Source organism: Doryrhamphus excisus, linkage group LG14 (assembly GCF_037039965.1).
Source record: "Doryrhamphus excisus strain RoL-2023G ecotype Guam linkage group LG14, RoL_Dexc_Guam_v1.1, whole genome shotgun sequence".
Lineage (NCBI taxonomy): Eukaryota > Metazoa > Chordata > Actinopteri > Syngnathiformes > Syngnathidae > Doryrhamphus > Doryrhamphus excisus.
Window position 1 is genome coordinate 10,332,149 of NC_136370.1, and position 20,594 is coordinate 10,352,742.

Consider the following 20,594-nt stretch of genomic DNA (forward strand, 5'->3'; position numbering starts at 1 on the left):
ATAGTCTCTTTGACCACAATGTAACTGTGTGACAATAGGCAGCAAGTGCAAATCTCACAAAGGCAGTCTCCGAAAGACGCAAATTTTTATTCATGCAAGAAATATTGCTGTGTGCTACAGCTTCACTGAGCATAGTTTGTTTGCGACGTGAGCAAGTATACTGCATGAATAACCAATTTGGCTCCATTTATGTATGACAAATGTATGCAGGAAGTTTGCCTTGTTCCTGTGAGTATCCGATTGAACTGTTTATGAGCGTTATTTCATGGGGAAAAAATTATGTTTACATTTTCAAATTGCTAATGGCTGAATGATACGCAAATAAATCATTCTGTGTGAAAATGTCATTAATCATAGTAAATCAAGCAGCCTGGCAGAACTCCTGTTTTGCAAATATTAAAGCACCATTACGGCATACTTGGGCGGCTATCTCTGCCTACTTCCCACATTTTACCAGCGGGGAGCGCGACACATGAAGTACTCGACTAGCTTCACACTGCATTACCCACAAAGTATTGCACACACTAGCGTAACAATCCAGCAATTCTTAAAGGCGACCTATTATGCAAATTTTCAGAACTTTGTAATGAGTTGCGAGCAGTTACTCGCTTTTTAGATGGTCCAGATTCTGCCCGTATTTCAATTGACTTCCTGTTTCTGACTCAAACAGTCCGTTTAATGTAGTCCATCTTCGATCCTCCTCTAGGTACACCTATTCCCCTGTGATTGGTCATACGACTAAGTGCTCCCGAGGACTTCCGGATAGATAGTGCCGTGCTTACTAATTGATATTATTGCATGAAAAACACTGTCATTTGTTGTGGCTTGCTTTTGTTTGCAGAGTGTAAAGAAATAAACATGCTAGGTTAAAAAGCATAAATAAATTGTAAACAGTGAAGAGCTTTAGGTGATAGAGCTTTAGGGTGACAGTTCATTCATTCATTCATTTTCTACCGCTTATTCTCAACATATACCGCCAATCACAGGGCACATATAGACAAACAACCATTCATACCTATAGACAATTTGGACTCACCAATTAACCTAACATGTTTTTCTAATGTGGGAGGAAAACAGTACTCGAAGAAAAAACCACGCACGCACCGGGAGAACCTGCAAACTCCACACAGAGATGGCTGAGAGTGGAATTGTACTCAGGTCTCCTCGCAGTGAGGCCTGCGTGCCAACCACTCGACCGCCATTCAGCCGGATGTCATATTTTCTTTTAAAAACAAGATCAGTCTTGCATTCTCACTGTTCACCTAAAAAAAAAAAGGAAATTAAATGGTGAACTCTGAACGTGAACTATTGATGCTGATACAGTATGAACTGAACTTTGAACTAGTACATGGGGATTACAAACTTGCACAACACTGCAAGGGATACTCTTGCTGCTGCTTTGCTCTCCATCCTCCAACCCCCAAAAGCGGTTTTGGAGAAGCCCCAACCAGACCTTTAGCTGGTGAGACAGCTTTGACAAGCAAGTCATTTCTTTTTTGAAGAATGGCATTTTTGCATGTCAAGGACATTGTTATTGTGTTTGACCAAGCTGCTTCGCCCACACACTGAAAGCATCCCGTAGTATATGTATACCTGTTTTGTGCTACTGCCATGGAGACAATTCAGCTAGACAAAGACAATTAGCCAGACACACTGGATTATTATAGTGATGACCGTATCAGACCATACGTCCACACATATCTTCTCTGGCAGCTCGTTATTGTGCAGCCCACGGAAATGATGTCATTGTCACTTCTAAATGGCTAAAATTGCCCTAACCGTCCATGGCTGCAGTCCTGCCATTACTTTGGCATGCAAATGACATCCAGTGCATGTGTTTCCGCATAGACAAAGGTTGTTATAAAATGCCACTTTGTGGATGAACAACACCAGAGAGGAGCAAATGTGCATTTTTTGACAATATCCGTGTTTGTGTGGACATTGCCTTAGTTTGCTGGTTTGTGGTCAATCTTTGCCTGGTCCTTTTTGTCCCATTTCTCTTCATGCTCCTTGTCAGCAGGTTTGAATTTTCAAATCCAGGCTCCCCCAGTGCTTTTGTTCTCATAAATAAATCTTTTTGAACTATACTTCCCGCACTCTTCACTTCCTGCATTTAGGTCCACCTGGCTTTTCTTGCACTACAACACGAACCATAAGAGCAAATGTACACATTTATATAAATATTTTATTGATTCTAGTTGTTACTGTTGTCAGCAAAGTGTCACTAGTATTATTATACGGATATTACATATTTTGAATAGATTTGCTCCCTTTGTGATCCTTTCTTTTCCTTCAAACAGAACAAAACCTTGCTGAAAACCTGGCAAACTGTGCCAGGAAGAACGACATGAAAAGACAACCTTTCTTGGTAAAACATTGCTGTGAATCCTTGGAAAAAGATGAAAAGGATTAGTTCGCCTCACCTTTTTTCATTACAAACCACGCATAGTTTTTAATGACCTTTTTTTTTCACCTCTACTCTCGTCTTGCGTGTTTGCAAGACAAAAAATGTCAACATTTTAAGCATCCAAAATCAGTGAGGGCTGTATGAATGCCTGTGGTTGGCTGGCGACCAGTACAGGATGTACCCCGCCTCTCACCCAAAGACAGCTGCTGTAGGCTCCAGCATAACCGTGACCCTAGTGAGGCTAAGTGGCATAGAAAATGGATGGATGGACGGTATGAATGCAATTTCGAATGAGTGATGAAGTTGTTAATCACTGAGAATCTACCACCATGCAGTCTGCTTTTTGAGTTAGTGTTGCCAAATCCAAATCCACATTTACAGTTGAAGCCTTGTAAAATTGGAGACGTCATGCATGACAACTGTTCAAAATTCTCTACTTCCTGCGACAATAGAGGCCACATTTTTCCCAAAATATTGGTCACATTCCAAAACTTAACAAGCATTTGACCTCAGGTTCAGGTTATGTTGTTATATTTTTGTTTGTGAATGTTCTTTCTTCAGAATGTTTGGGTGCTTATGAATTGTATTTTCTAACATAACAATTTTCAAGCCATACAGAGGAAGTCTACTTTAAATGTGCTTAGTTCTTTTTGAACATGCTACGTATATCCCTTAGCTTTTAAGATGTCATTGGCTCATATCACAGAGACAAACCTCACTGTGATATGGTCTTAGATAATAACACACACATTTTAGATGTTATACACTTCATACAAACGTGCTGTTCGGCTCAACAAATTAATAGCTTGTCAGCTATTAGTTATAAGAAAATCCTTTGCTGTCCATTCAGACTATACAAGGTATTTGTTTTATATTGCTTAAACATAGTTTAGTAGTTGGGAGGTAAAGGCCATAAAGCATGTTGAGACACATCGTTGAGTCATTATCAGGCTCCTTCACTCTTGCTATTGGCGGTAGATTACATGTCAAAAGTGATGCTGAGAGCAAATATTTCAGCCAATAATCATGGGCGGAGAAGGGAAAGCTCGGGCTCCTCTCCAGAGTGATATTGCGAGAAGGGATCACTGGGCTGACCTGTGATCTTATTGTTCTTAAGAGTGATAGCTGAACATAAAGCTGCCTGACATCGCTCAGGTGAAATGTAGCAACAGAGGAGGTGAAACAGATTACCTTGCTTGGGAATAAAATACTCTGAATCAAATAATGTCAAACTCATCTCCAAAGGCGGCTTTCAGGATGATGCACTGCAGTAAAAATAGGCCATGTATAGTTCTGATATACATTCATCATGGCCATGAATGTCATGTTCATTGGAGCATTATGCTTTTTAAAAATATATTTAGATACATTTATTCACACACATATACAAATTAACCAAATTGAACTGAAAAATCTTGATTTCATCAGGCAAGTATTGATCCAAAACTGATACTGTACTACCCATAGTATTGATTCTATCGATATTTGGATCGAACCACTCAACCCAATTAACAAAGCATCTTTTTTGCCATTTGTTTAGATGACAGAAGCAATCACACTGGGTCCTGTTGTCCTGTGCTGAAGCCCAAAAAGGAACCAACCCACTAGGAAATCAGGAGACCATGGCAGTGTCCAAGTACTTTTGTTCGAAGGTATGTGCCTTAAATGTGTCTGCTACTTAAATGTAGTGATTTTATGCATGGTTCTTGTGTTTCCCTTTTAAATTTGGACGACGGATGATGTTAAAAAATAAGTTGTGCAAAGACTTTCATTACCCTACTCGTTCATCATTCAATTTAAGTGAGTGTTTAAAGCACACTTTATTGTTTTAACATTTTATGAGACAATGTCTGCTTATACATCTGACAATAGTAATATTAAACAGTGCCTGTGTGGCTAATAAAGGCTTTATAATGCCAAGAGTCTGGGATGAATTGTTTCAAATATAATTGATCTCAATTTAGTTTTTAATGTATACAACGTCGGAGGTCAACTAGTCTCATTGGATTGGGATAGAGCTCCATGAAACCAGTGCATTTGTTTTCACAAATTTTGCCCCGATTTCTAACAAAGTAAGTAAATCAAAACATAACGGCTCTTCAGTCAAAGCTGAGCATCTTTATCTTTGTAAAAGCAGCTACAGGGAGCAGCTCTTGAATCTGTGTGTGTCGACTGAGAATCATTCCCCAACAGCGGGTGTTAAAGGCACTGAATAACAATGATTGAGCCAAGAGTCTTTCTAAAGCCGGGTCTGACCTTTTACATAGTCACTACACTGTTCCTTCTGACGTGGTTGTGAAACGGTCAGAGTTCTGCATCAAAGATGAGTGTGTTCCGAAACACAAGTGCTCTCCTCTGACTCAACTAGTTACACTCACTGAACTCCAGTTTCCTCCCACATTCCAAAAACATTTTAGGTTAATTGGCAACTCCAAATTGTCCATCGGTATGAATGTGAGTGTGAATGGTCGTTTTGTCTGATGGATGGATGGACACTCACTGACGATTTAACTTCCAAAAGAAAAGAAAGCTCTCGCCACTGATGGTCCCTAAAGCAAAAATATATGAAACATTTTTGCTGCTACGGGGGCCAGTGGCGGCATGTCCTCAGGCTTCGGAGCTTTGGCGGCGGGTCCCTCTCAGCAGGTGGCAATGAAAGTGAGGTTCCCGCTGCCGTGGTCCACTAAATGTTCATAACCGTAGTTTATAAACTTTAACTGCTTTTAATTTGCTTTTCCAAGTTTAAAACTCATATGTTGCAATGTGGGCTGGTTTGAGCATGTAGATATTCTATTTTCGTTATTAGTTTTAGACTTATAATTACATCCCTTAAATAAGATCACCAGAGTTAAAGTGTTCCAAGTATCAGTATACACTTTCTTTGTGCCCACAATTGGTTTATATACACTTTACATATTTTTCAGAGTTTCATTGCCACTATCTTGATGTGCTTCCGCCAGTATCATCCTTGTAAGAGCAATGCACTCTTTTCTTGACTATTATACATTTATTTCATTATTTATAACACTTGACAACTGGAATGGATATTACCATCTTTTATTTCTGTCTATCATAGGGACCTCTAGTGTATGACTATGAGTGAGCCACAGTACCTTGCCATCAGTCTGCCAATGCCATGACCACTTCCACCACATATGAGTGAGTTACATAAACAACACTTTTGAATCTGAAATCCTTTTTCTAATATCCTTCTTAAGTGCAAGTGAGCAACATACTGTGTAGTCATTTATTTTATTCAAGGCTCCAGAATATAAAGGGAAATTATTCAGTATAGGAGTGTCGTTAAGAGCTGGTGTGATTATGTGTATAGTACATCAACGGGCCGAGTTGGCACAGTATCATCTGCATGCGGATTGTTGTGGGCCAGACTGGACCAAAACGTCCGGTCGGAATTTTTGCCCTGGTCCAAGCCTCATAGTAAGTATATAATGTGTGTGAGCTGCTCCATATATATATATATACGTATATATATGGTATGTGTGTCAATGCAATTTAAGCAACAAACTGCTCAAACATCTTGCTCTTGCAAAAGAATAAGACAATGAATTAATCCCACGGGGCAAACAGCATCGATTTAATTTGCTCAACACAAAAAAAAAAAATCCACACCACTTTATTTTGAGAAAAGGTTCTGTATTTTTTATTTAGTCTGTTTGTGTTTACACTCCTGTCTATCACCTTCTGCAAAGAAATGTAGCCAAATGGCCCTGGCTCAATTTCCTATGATAATTACCACCACCAACTGATTTGTGTGTGTTGGCAGGATTATGCAAAGTACTTAACTGATTTCCACTCAAGTTTTTGGAGGGTTGTGGCATGGGCTGAAAAGGAAACCATTACATTTTGGTGCACATCCAGGAATGGGTCTTGATGCAGACTTGTTTTATTTTCCCACAAAGGATAGATTCACTGATTGGATGGAGGTACAGCAGGTATGTTCTGTGCTTGAACAAGTTGTGAATAACCAGAAAGACCTTCTACAGAATGGACCATTAGCAAATAGCTCACTTTTGACTCATGGGTTTTTCACAAGCTCGCTTCAACAGTTCTAAAGTTTATTTTGCACTTAACTGTGGTCAGAGGCACTGCTTGGGACCCCAGCCCATATTTCAAATGCTTAAAATGTGCTATCACCTTTGCAATACAAAGTTCTACACGAGCTGATAAGAATATTAGAATATCAGAGTATATATGTGGGGGAGTTTTGTACTGAATTCCATACAAACAAGAATTTTTCTTCAACAGGTGGTTCTATAATCGCTCACATACTCAAATATCGAAAGTTACTTTTACGGACATGTTTTTTTATATCCGCTTCCTCGAAATAATGACAATATTCCCATCCTCAAACAATCGGATGAGCCGGGTGGAACCCATCACTCCATATATAACCCCTCATGGCTGAGTGGTCCACCTGCAAGCATCACTGACCATCAGTTCTCTTCTCATTTTGTCCATCACTCATCATCAGCTCAGACTCTCTCCAACCCCATTCTAACTCTACCGTCTTTCTCTCTATTAAATACCATACCCATTACTCTGTGCTGCAGCAGCAACATCCATCCCAACTTATATCAGCGATGCAGCTGATCACATCACCTGTCCTGTAGCCATTCAGTCTCTTGGACAGCATCTGACGTGCGTCATCAATCACTTACATTGACTATGACCCCTGCACAAGTGGAAAGGTCTAGCTTTATACTTTTAGGCAAACGTCTTTCTGTAATATCAACTTCTGATATAATTTGCCATAGTTAACAACATAACAGGTGATGGAACAACTACACCATCTCACATCAATGTTCATGTCCATTCTTCATAATGGTGCAAAACTATAATTGAGGCTGCTGGGCATTTTGAAATATTTGCTTCTCTTTGAGCTTATTTTGTGTTGAAAGGTTTAGTTTCATTTTTATAGCTTGTACAGTAAAAAGGCATATGGATTAAGTTGCATCATTACATTTTTCAGATGTATTGTGTGACAAAAGTGGAACTTAAAACAATAATTATTTCTGGTTCACAAGCATTAGAGCTACATTGATCATGTTCACACTTGAATAAGCACACTTAACCACACCCTCCACTCCACTCCACATTTGCTATAAATGTGACTGTTGGAATTATTAGATTAGATTCCAGGCGGCTTGAGAAACTAGTGCAGAATGCTGGCAACCTTATCAACTTTTAAATAAAACTCCATGCAATATACTTTTTTCTCATGTTAATTTATTGTAAGTATTATAGTTCAGAAATAAAGTACAAATACTTAAAAATCGTGTGTAATCATTTGTTGCTTTTCAATTACTATGTATATATTTGACCAAATATCTGTGAACTGTGGGGACTATGACTTCTAAATTGCCAATACACTCATTTGAATCAGTCAAGGGGAAAAAAATTAATTTACACCCTCGTGTAGACATCGTGTTACATGCACACAAACAACCACACCACACACATGTGGCATGCAAGGAGAGATGCCAGAGTGAGTGGACACCATATGCAACATCTGCAAACCTGACCACTCGAAGTGACGTGAATCCCAATCAAAATCTTTCTACAATAATCACATTATTAAGTATGCCCCGGATAAAAAAAAAAAAAAACCTGCTTCATAACAATGAGCTGTAACACATCACTAAAATAAGCTACCTTTGAAAATACAGATTCACCAGCTCTCAGCGGTGGTCTTAAAGGAACTCGTACTTCTTTTATGAGTACTGCGCCCTGATCAATTATATGTAGCAGAAACCCTACATCTACTATCTGAAATCAAAAACAGTCACAAAAGAGGCAACATGATTACAAAGCAATTGCGAGATTGAAAGTGTTCCAAGAACCAAAGGCTCTACACAGGCCTTGTAGTCTACAGATGACAATGTGGAAATTAATAGTATCCATTTCCATTTAAAATGCAGTGACTTCCCGTAAGCATGCGCCCTCAATTGCTCTGGCAACAACATCATTGCTCAGCTCATGTAAACATATCTTTCTCTTTGTGGCATAAAGATACAAATCCATTGATCATACAAACATTTGAAGCAATGCTTCTATGGAGTACGTTCAGTAAACAAGCTGATACTGACTATTTAAATGACCACAACAGGGAGAGAAAATGGTAACTGTTGACATTGAAAAATTGTTGACATTGTGATCGGTATTGCAATATTTGATTTTCCGTCCCTAAAATGTCCATGCTGTTATGTTCTTTGGAAATCAGCATCACTGTGAGGAAAATAATCCTGTCATTTTTACATTTAAATCTGCAATTCTCATTTGTGCAGAATTATATTTAAAACTCTCAAAATCTCATTCTCTTTAAAAAATAATATTACAATTAGTGTTGAAAAAGATTTCATGCAAGGTTGATGACTTTCAAGTTGAATTATAATTTACTATTGAGGAAAACCCAAGTGGAAGACTAATTTATTGCTTCTTTTTAGAATAACATTCAAACTGAGAATTCAAGGGGAAAGTAATGCATCCTTTGTTGAAGTGACATTCAGACTGGCACTTCTTTTGGGAAGAAGGTAACAATTTAGAAACCTACACATCCAAGCTTTAAAAATGACAAGATAAAAGCAGTAGCATAGTGACAAAATAAGTCTGTCAGACCATTCTTCACTGAGTGTTGCAACAGCAGTGCAAGGCCTTATACACATATTTTCAATATAACACAACATGCCATGTAGTACTTTGAAGATCTGTAATAAAATTGTCATGGTAATGTAGTAATATTGGAATTTTTTTCATAAAATAACCAACATATGATATTAATGCATATTTCAAGTGTTGAGGTTTAAATGGCTAAAGCGCCTAACTTGTTACTCCCAGAATGAAATTGTAACATCAAACCACCAACTTGTAACGTGCCTCAGCACTAAATGGAAGGCATCATAGTGGCCAACGTGAGTATACATATGGATCAATATGTGTGCAAAGCAACAGCTGCTGGTTGAGAGGGCAATCACCCGAGACCGTACAACCAAAAGCACCAACTTGTGCACTGCCAAGATTGACCACAAGAAAGCTGGCAAGTCAATGCCACACACAACAAGGATACTGGAGTGCCTGGAACAGTGTAATATCAACAGGATGCTAAAAGCCTCCATCAAAAACTCATTGAGGCTGTGAAAGACAACTCTGCAGGCTAACCCAAAGCCAGCTGCACAGAGCAGCATCAAACGTAGTACATTCTAAGCAGACGCTTTGTCCCTATGCTATTGTGCATAGTTGACAGTCATGCGCAAATGAGTTTGCCAAACAACATTACCGCATTTATTGTTTGAGTATTTATCAGTAATACAGTCAAAATGAGAGGAAATGTAAATATTTCCATTTCTGTGTGCACTCCTAAATTTTATGCATACACTCTTAAAATTGTAAGTTAGCGTTTGAGTTTGCTCCTAAAAAAAAGTCAGTCTGGACTGCAGGAATGGGTCCAGCAAATACCAGAAACAACATCTGACAGCTTCATCCAGAAGAGCGCAATCACTGGAAGAGCGAAAATCCTCCTAAATCTCCCACGTTGGAAAAAAAAACATTTTTACCCTGACCCGGAAACAATTGCAAAGCAATATTGTAAGATGGACTATTATGTTATTTGAATTTACTTTGTATATACATATTTCTAATGTGACATATTTCTGTGACATATTTCTCCTTGCCCTATTGGGGGTTCAGCTCAGGGGATGTCGTCAATTGTTGCCAGCTTGTAAAGCCCTTCGAGACTCTTTTGTCATTAAGGGCAATATAAATAAACTTGACCTGGCTTATAGTATCCTCTCCCCCTTTGCTTATCACAGCAGTGATAAGTAGCTTTTATTATGGCAACCTTATCAGGCATTGACATTTCCATGGTCACCTGACGGGGATGGCGGTGGGTGCTGCCTGTCTACATGGCAACGGCAAGCCAGCATTTTCAGAGGAGTTTCATGCAAGTATCATTTCTTTCTACCATGTAAGAGCTTGACACAATAACACATGACTGAATCAATAGCCCCTCCGCACTTCAGACATTACTGTCTAACAGAGTGAATTGGTTTAACCAATATCCCTCACAGGCTGTTAACATCTTACGTGTACTTGAATGGACAAACAGATGGTTGCATTGTTGCACATATAGAGGAGAGGCAAATGCACAATGCACCAGATAAATCTGAAATGGAGAAGAAAAGCACTTACATGCTGCTCTTACACACACCAGCTTGGCCTTGCTCAGCTTTAACCGTATGTCCTTAAAAGGTCAAAAACGACAACTTCGGCTGAACAAGGACTTAACCATATACTGTATCTGGTCTATTAAAATGGCAGCCTTTAAGCCATGGGCATTTGTGGGCATCAAATCTATGTGGATTTCGAATCCCAGTCGAATGTGAACTATGGCATGGCTACTATGAGTGATAAAGCACTTAATATGGAAATGGCAGGATTGGAATCGCATATTCAGTGTTTTGCGCTCACTATAAATCTTGCAGTTCATGTTGGTCTTGAATTTTCCCCACTTCTGCTTTTTTTTTTTTTTATTATCGTTAAACAGCTATCGTGGTGTCAATGTCCAAGCAGAACCTGTAGTAAGTCTATCCTTTATCAAAATGACTAAATATTTGTCAGATAAAAAACTATGGCCTCATAGAATTACATAAAACTGCAATATTTTTTACATGTATCTTTTCTTAGTAGTAGCAGCTACAACACCTGTTACTTTAACTTCTATAGTTTTGTTTTTGTTTCAATTTGAGGACAAAAGTTCAATAATTAAAAGCATAGCTAAAGCATAGAATATAGCATAATTAAATGCGTAGATCATGCATGCAAAGTTATACAACATATGAATATGTACCTGCATAGTTTTGTGACTCAGTCAGTTTGTCCAGCCCTATATGTTGTCATTGTTGTTTTCTTAAAAGTTCTCGTAGACCCAATATCATGTATTGTCTCTTGAATCAAGTGTATGGTGACACCACTATAAACTGATATTACACAAAAACATCAAAGAAATATAACAAATAAAGCGATCTATGCATAGAAAACACCGTGCTGAAATGCATGATGCAATGTGCCTACACTATGGCATATAACAGTAAATCTTTAAACACTGAAGAGCATTCATTAGAACATCTATCATCAAATTTTATGGATACTAAGCAGGGGAACCAACTGTCCCTTATCGAACATAATGGTCTCTTATTTAGACACCAAAACATTTCTGTGTTAAATCTTTGATCTGTATCTGGAAAGAAGGTATATGAATGAATGAATGGGTGCCTTACAAGTCCTGTATTACTGTGAAAATCAAAAATAGTTTGTAAATTGTCAGTGGAAGGAAGCAAGCAAGGAAGCAAGGAAAGAAGCAAGGAAGCAAGGAGAGAAGCAAGCAAGGAAGCAAGCAAGGAAGCAAGCAAGGAAGCAAGCAAGGAAGCAAGCAAGGAAGCAAGCAAGGAAGCAAGCAAGCAAGCAAGCAAGCAAGCAAGCAAGCAAGCAAGCAAGCAAGCAAGCGAGGAAGCAAGGAAGCAAGGAAGCGAGGAAGCGAGGAAGGAAAGAAGGTATATGAATGAATGAATGGGTGCCTTACAAGTCCTGTATTACTGCGAAAATCAAAAATAGTTTGTAAATTGTCAGTGGAAGGAAGCAAGCAAGGAAGGAAGCAAGCAAGGAAGCAAGTAAGGAAGCAAGCAACCAAGCAAGCAAGGAAGCAAGCAACCAAGCAAGCAAGCAAGCAACCAAGCAAGCAAGCAACCAAGCAAGCAAGCAACCAAGCAAGCAAGCAAGGAAGCAAGCAAGCAAGGAAGCAAGCAAGCAAGCAAGCAACCAAGCAACCAAGCAAGGAAGCAAGCAAGCAAGCAAGCAAGCAAGCGAGGAAGGAAGCAAGCAAGCGAGGAAGGAAGCAAGCGAGGAAGGAAGGAATATGAATGAATGAATGAATGAATGGGTGCCCTACAAGTCCTTTCCCAGTCCTTTCCCAGTCCTTTCCATCCCTGTCACCTATCAGAGAATAAAATAGCAGCATTCACCAACTAACTCTGTGCCTTTCGGGACAGAGGTGAGGACAATGGGGTCGGTCCCACCATGCCAAAAATTATTTATTATTTATTGTTCAGGGAGTTGGCACCCTATTAGTAGTTAGCTAACAAAAGTGATTTTGGCAGCTGTGATGCTATTCACCCTTACAGGGTGACACACTGTTGGATCACAATAGCATCACAAATAGTGACGAATCCTCAAAAGAACATTAAATGAGATATAGATGCCTTCACCAAGGCAGATATCCAGATGCCAGCTCCTGCTCTAAAGAAGACAAGAACATGTGCTTAGGAGAAGCATTGTTGGATTGGGGCAGAAACACAAAGAATCAACACTGTAGGTGGTTAAGGAAGACAGAAGAACAGCAGGGATGAGTGTGTAAGTGACATCCTGTGACTCTCTAGAATGAGGTCAACGCACACTGTATAATTTTACCGAGGTTAGCATGTAAGCACAGTGATACGTGGCAGGCCATCTTAGTAGTGGATGAAAAACATCTCAGGACCTATTTGGTGAATAGCGGCTCATTTTTTGATCCCCGAGGATTCCTCCCACTCTCTGGGCCACACAAATGAACAGTGAAAGGCTTCTTGCCTCCAACTAACAAATGAGAAGGTGAAAAAGGCTCCCACAGCAGAGACTTTTGGCCGACTGGGCCTAATGATGAAAAAGGTAGTCTCGTAGGACATGATGAGGTACCCATTGCTTGAATCATCTGTCAAAGAAATTACACATGTAATCTAATCACCATAGCCACGAATAAGACACTGACAAAAAAAATAGTGTTTCCTTCATGCATCATTATATGTCAGAGACTGAGCGGGAGGTTATTGCTTCTGATTTGATCTTGATTTAAATTCTGTGAACGTAGACAAAGATGGTAAGTCTGTTTAAATATCAATCTGGAGAATGAAAACTACTCTGCCCTCTGCTTATGTATTGATTCATATCTTTGACCTGCCATTAAAGAGGGAAAATATGTTTTGGCTCAAGCTGCTTCTTGAGGATACATTATGTGGTGCAAGTTGACCTTTGGTCAGTCATATTCAGTTCTTATTTGTGTCTTTTTGTTTCATTGTTGGGTTTCTTTTACATCACTAAATAGTATACTATACAGCTATTTATGTGAGGCTTGGAATACAACTCCATCCATTTTCGATACTGCTTATCCTTACAAGGGTCGCAGGCATGCTGGAGCCTATCCCAGCTGTTTTCGAGCAAGAGGCGGGGTATACCCTGGACTGGTCGCCAGCCAATCACAGGGCACATATAGACAAACAACCATTCACACTCACATTCATACGTATGGACAATTTGTAGTCACCAATTAACCTAGCATGCAAACCGGAGTACCCGGAGAAAACCCACACACGCATGAGGAGAACATGCAAACTCCACACAGAGCGGGGAATCAAACCCGGATCTTCTGACTGTGTGGCCTGCGCGTTGGAATACAATTATTTGTTGATAATATGTACAATTTCTCATCTATGTATGACCAGCACTGATATTCCACTTGTTAAATTTGGCTTAATTTTATTTTTGTGATGTACACTGCTTGACAAAGGTCACCATCCAGATTTGGAGGTAATTACTGCAATGATTAATATGTTTCAACACGGCCTAAGACAGCTTTTGCGGCTGTGTGTGGTGCAATCCTCAAAGAAAAGAGCATTACAGTAAACAGTAAGAAGTGATCAAGCGTAACAAAGATACTCATTTCTGATGCAGATGGAATGTTAGCAAGACTTGATATCTTTTAAAGAAACCTAATTTGGGCACATATTTTTCTGTACTCACACGATCAATTATGTAAATTATACAAGGAATTGGGAACAAGTTGGATTTGGTAATACGGTTAAATCTGTGAAAGTATTTGCAAAAATGCAAAGGTTTGATCTGTTTTGTTTTTTTTTTTTTACACATCTAAATTGGATAGTACTTTGGAGTTTTGAAAGTGCACATACTGTAGGTATGTAGGACTGTGTGGCTTACATGCTATCCACTCAACCACTGTGCAGCACTCTAGGGAATAGTGTTAGAAAAAACTCAATGAAACATCTTTCAAGGCTAACTTCCAAATGTGCAAACCTCATTATTTGAAACTTTGGCATCGTTTAACACGACAATACAACATTCTAACTACATTTATAGGTTAGAGAAGTGGAAAAAAAGCATAGTAGGTCCCCTTTAAGTTCAGGACACATGAAAGGAACACAGGTGTGTTTTACAAAAGCCCAGGTGTCCAGACAGAGTTCATGAGCTAAGCTGACGACCTGAAAACAAAGCGCTATTTGGCACAACAGTTTGGCACACTGACTCATGCACAACACCTGAAGTTCAGCAGCGCACCAACACACCATCATACACCGGATAAGTCATAGCTTTTTGTCGCCTTACTTAAAAAAAAAAACCCGAAACAAAACAAAGAGACAAAGTGTTTCTCTCTCATCAAGTGCTTTGTATAATGTTTTTTGTTTCTTACCACCTCGAAGTAATTCAGTCATCAGACTGTGGTCAACAATGCCATTACATTTTGCAAAAAGCAACATGAATCAGATTTTCTCACAAACACAGGATCACAATTACTTAAAAATGAATCACTCAAAGCCACAGTTTTCATACTTCTTGGCCTGAACACAAGTCACAGAATAGCAGGAACACAGGTGATAAGTTTAGCTCAGCTGGCAGAGACTCACACATTGAGAATCAGCTCCTCAACCACTTCAGGAGAGGGAAATATTTTATTCCCGGCCAAATAATTCGCCAAAATTAAATTTATTCCTGCTATTGGCAAGTAGGACCTAATAGCACTTCTACATTTGCATTACACAAATTTTTATGATAAGCTAACAAAGTGCAGAGGCACATGCAGTTTACTATTTTTTTTTTTATTGTTTAACAATTTAATAATTCCCAAAATATGTCCACTATAGCAACAGAGGCCACTTCAATGTAACCACGATGTGCTCTAATGCTCAGACTTTCTGAACAGTGCTGTATACTCACGTTGAAGCTGCAGTTTTGAGTTTGGGGAGTAGGTGTAAGGTGGTGTGAAAGCTTGGCAGCTAAATCAGCTACCCACTCGCCACTAGCAAGCCCTAGCCTTCAGATGCATGGCTTGGACCTCTAACGCTCTCTGCCTCACCTTTATGCTTGTTAATTCAAGTTCCTTTATGGAGTCCTTTTGGTTGGCATCAAGAGGCCCTAAGGTGGGGTTTCAAAATCAGCCAAGTCCCCCTCTTCAACTTCAATTGTTAGAGTTGTCACTTAACAGGCCCTTTTATGGTAGTGGATGATGCTTTTTTTTTTTTTTTTTTAGCATTTGCAGCACTTGTACCTCAAAATAGTTGGCCCTTTAAGGTCTGCCTTCTTACAGCCATTTCATTTTAATACAGTTGGATGAGTCATGAAACCCCCGAATCAAACTCCATTTTACACCACCCAATTCGTCACCCACACAAGAAAAGCTGCCAACTCGAGAGAAAAAAAAACAAAAACAAACAGTACACACCGAGCACATGAGAGACAAACAGAAAGGAATGACTAGTTCCCATAAAGCAGGAGCTAAAGGACAATGGCATGAAACATGTTTTAGTGCTCACATACCCAAGAAGCACCAAGCAAAGTGTTTCAAATGGTATCAAGCATTTATTTATTGATAGCACAAAAGTCAAAAACCAACCAACAAAAATGAGCTTGTGTGCCCTAGCCTGGTCAAGTAAACAAAACAAATAAAAACAGGAATCTACCATAACTCTGAATTGAGAAACACAATAAAAAGGTTTCCAAACATATTCATGGCTTCTCCTTACCACTTCTGCAACTTCAGAAAATCATGGTTTACAATGTCTACCATCTACACATATAAACACACAAGAACATGGCACGGATAGTGTTAAGGGTGGGTGTACTGACAAAAACTCATCCTCCAATCAGACAAAACACACACTTCCTACTCCACTACCCAATCACAATTGGCCTGGGATAATGGAATTACTGCACCTGTAAGTACTGCAACTGTATCGCTGTAATTCTATTCACTATCACGGTTCATGTCTTCATTGTTACTATTGCCACTAGTAAGTTTGACTGTGGCGGCACGGCGGTCAAGTGGTTAGCGTGCAGACCTCACAGCTAGGAGACCAGGGTTCAATTCCGCCCTCGGCCATCTCTGTGTGGAGTTTGCAAGTTCTCCCCGTGCATGCGTGGTACTCCAGTTTCCTCCCACATTCCAAAAACATGCTAGGTTAATTGGCGACTCCTGACCATGCCCCAAGGAAGACTGAATAGAATTGTAAAGTGTATTTTTATTTTTTTTATGTATTTCTTTTTTTATGTCACCAGAGTCCATGCAGTTCTTAACCTCATTTACAGACCTCAGATTATATCTGTCCATTATTACACCGTGGTCCAACTCTTATGTCATTCATTTCAGAATATTATTACTGCTTGCCTTCATCGATATGGTGGTCCATCCCTGTGCTTCTCAAATAGTGGGGCGGATCCCCCTGGGGAAGCGTGCAGAATGGTCAGGGGGGACTTTCAATGTTAGTACAAACCCGCCAACATGTAGAAATGTATCATACAAATGGAAAACCACTGGTCCATCCTAAAATTGAACTGTGATTTTGTTGTGCATTATTGTGTGCTCACTATAATACAAGTAAAATTATAACAGACGGTGTTTGCTTTTAGAATTATCAAGCTGGAAAAATGCTTTCATTTCTAAATGTCTCTTTCCACACTGTGTTTTTGTACACCGCCTCTGGTGTTGTGTTTCATCAAATTTGACAGGGAAAAAGAAAGCCAGTTGTTAAACAAAAGCAGTAGCATGTGTGCAAAAACATGGAGCATTAGGTTCAGCACTAGGAGCGGATCTTGTACAGCTTTAAACAAGGCCAACACGCTCATGTTTTTCTCTTTTCCTCCAGTCATCAAGGAAAATCCATGTAATAAATTGTGCTATCAAAAGAGTTGCTTTGCTTTCATCTCTACTGAAATGGGCCTCTGGGCTGACAGGTGATGAAGGGTTAACGATAACGCAGGCTGATGTCTGTGATCACAGGTAGTAGAGGTGCACAATAGTGAAGAATAGAACTGTAGGATGTTCGAATGCAGAGGGAGAGTGACATTGCTTTGTTAAAAAAGGACAGAGGTTTACATATTGCTCGAAAAGTTAGGACTGTTTGCAATAGCAGAATCAAAAATACTGTGACAATCTACAGTTAAGATGCATGTTCAAAGGGTATTTGGGACTGTTTGGGTGTAGTTAATAATACAAAGAGATGACATATCTATGCAAACAAAGGAGGCCATCATTAGAAAATTAATTTAAAAAAACTGCACACAGAGAGACAGAGATTTTAACTCAGCTCCCCTGACTGTGAAGCACCATGCTGCCTCCCTTGGAACCAACAAGTTGAAGATCGCAATAATAAGCATACAACCAATCCTATTGATGCTAAATATAGGTTAGTGTGTGTGTGCATGTTAACCTTCATCTCAACAGTTTGGACATATATAAGCATAGTAATAGTGTACAGTTGTAAACACAAGCAAAAGGTATGTTATACCGTATATGGGTTTCAGTGTGCTGCATCACTAAACGCTGGCCTTTCATTCAGCAAGTGTAATCACATGGTTCAATATGTAATGGCATGGTGACATTTAAGTGATTTCCCTGTTGTTTACTTTGCATTTATCCATCCATCTATTTTCTATAGCTCTTATCCTCATTAGTCTCACAGGATCGCTGGAGCCTGTCTCAGCTGACGTTGCCGGTCCCACTTAGTGGAGGACGAGCTACATTTACATTATGCATGAACTATTTACAAAGAATAAATCAAATAACTGTAGTAATCTCTCACCACTTTAAGCTTACAATTTTGTGGCTCAATTTTGTTTTTTTACATAATATATTAATTAATAAATTATGTTGTTTTGTGGTTGAATACAGACATTTATTAGTCATAGCATTTGCACATTTAAGCAAGTGTTACTTATTCATTCATTTTCTACCGTTTATCCTCACAAGTGTCACAGGCGTGCTCGAGCCTATCCCAGCTGTCTTCGGGGCAAGAGGCGGGTACACCCTGGACTAGTCGCCAGCCAATCACAGACAAACAATCATTCACATTCACACCTATGGACAATTTAGAGTCGCCAATTAATCTAGCATGTTTTTGGAATGTGGGAGGAAACCGGAGTACCCGGAGAAAATCCACGCATGCACAGGGAGAACATGCAAACTCAACACAGAGAGCGTGGAATCGAACTCGGGTCACCTAGCTGTGTGGACTGTGCGCTAACCACTTCCCGCCATGCAGCCATGTTACTTATTATTTGCCTAAAATGATCCCTTTCAAGCATGAAATGGCTTAATGAACTAAAATATAAGGATGACATATCCAAAGATATTGTGAAGACATATAGTATTCTATACTAGTCACGAGTGTTCTATTATTCTATATTCTATATTACTGTAATGTTCGGTGAAACACACAAGCACCAGACTTGATTGTTCAAACAACATGCCTTTATGGCAGGTTTGAATTATCAGCACAACAATCCCTAATAAATCAATATTTAAAAATATCAATATGTCAACCATTCATTCATTTTCTACCGCTTTTCCTCACGAGGGTCGCGGGGGTGCTGGAGCCTATCCCAGCTGTCTTTGGGCGTAAGGCGGGGTACACCCTGGACTGGTCGCCAGCCAATCACAGGGCACATATAGACAATCAACCATTCACACTCACATTCATAGTCATACTCCACACAGAGATGCCCAAGGGTGGAATTGAACCCTGGTCTCCTAGCTGTGAGGTCTGCGCCCTAACCCCTAGACGGCTGGTCTCCTAGCTGTGAGGTCTGCGCCCTAACCCCTAGACCACCGTGCCGCCCTATGTCAACCATATTCTGGATAAATTGTATGGCTCCACACCTGTAATTAAAAGTTTGACGGAGTTATTCATGTACTGTACTGTTCAACTGATGTCATAAACACCCAAGATGAATTGCTGCACTTTCTGATTTTCTACTAATATTCAGACAACTACCAATGTTATCTACAATAAATGATGTGACAATTTTCGAGAAACAGCTTCTGAAAGGGAAGTCTGATTTTGGATAAGCTGTTTTAATGAAAAGGGGCAACTTTCAATTTAAAACTGTCCACTTTCCTTTTTTATGTCTATAAACTTCACAGTCATTTCCTGTTTTCTCTGTAGTTTGAGAGATGTGGAGGGAAACATGCCTTCTGTCAGAAGCTTCTCTTGTATTTATGTGCTTGTCAAGACAACATTCCCTCTTGGTGAAGTCTGCCGATAGCAATTCCCTGGAGAATCTGATATATTCTCCTTATCTGGTGCTGTTTCGTTTATTAGTGCTGTGAGTAGATACGTCAGCAATGTTTCTAAATGTCAGCGGATTAAAAAAAAAAATTAAGGCCACATTTTTACTTTAGTATTTTGGATGATCTGACCTTTTTTGTTTGTCTTCTTTGGGTTCAAGAATGGTAGTTTTTTTTGTACATATCCTTTGTTTGTTTTCTGGAACAATTTTGCTAGCTCAGTATGTCCCCTTTGAGAGCGTGAATATGCAATTTGAAATGAACATGCTGGCGATGCAAGTGGGGGGGTGACTATAACTGTAAAAAACACGGTTTCTATTAACAATTTTGGCTTTCTGGAACAGAAAATCTGGATTTATATTGTGTTTTTAATGGGGAAAAAAAATCAAGGTTCGACTGTATTAGTGTGCTTTCATCTGTAATGTAGGTGTAGCCATCTGATCTAAATTCTATCTGTAGAAAAAATCTGTAGAAAACCACAAGAGAAAAGCCAATCACTATCACATTAGCAGTGTCTGGGCTGGTCCAGTGTTGATAGAAACAACTAACATAGGTGACCCAGGGTCACGATGACAATAAAGTATAATAAAGTTTTCTTCTTAAAATCAACTCATTTCAAAACAGAAATTACAACATATTGCTGCTTTAATGTTGTAACGTGTTCTTGTCAATATACCTCTGATACAATCTGTAGAGTACTGGTATATTTTGTTAACTTCATCTTCATGCTGCTGCTCCTATTTTGCTGTTAAGATAGCAGTAAAGCGTCAGTAGATGTTTACAACCTGG

The 20,594-nt window shown here is 39.3% G+C and overlaps 1 protein-coding gene across 5 annotated transcripts in view; it reads right to left on the bottom strand.

The window, feature by feature from the left end:
* The window catches only part of alk (ALK receptor tyrosine kinase), a 266,664-nt gene that overhangs the window by 99,259 nt on the left and 146,811 nt on the right, over nucleotides 1-20,594 (bottom strand). The window contains exon 1 of one of the 5 annotated variants that reach the window (XM_058091043.2): nucleotides 11,271-11,410. The exons of the other annotated variants lie outside the window; for them this stretch is intronic. The gene's annotated coding sequence lies outside the window, so the exon portion shown is untranslated. Of the gene's footprint in view, nucleotides 1-11,270; nucleotides 11,411-20,594 lie in introns of those variants that run through there. 5 annotated transcript variants of the gene reach the window in all.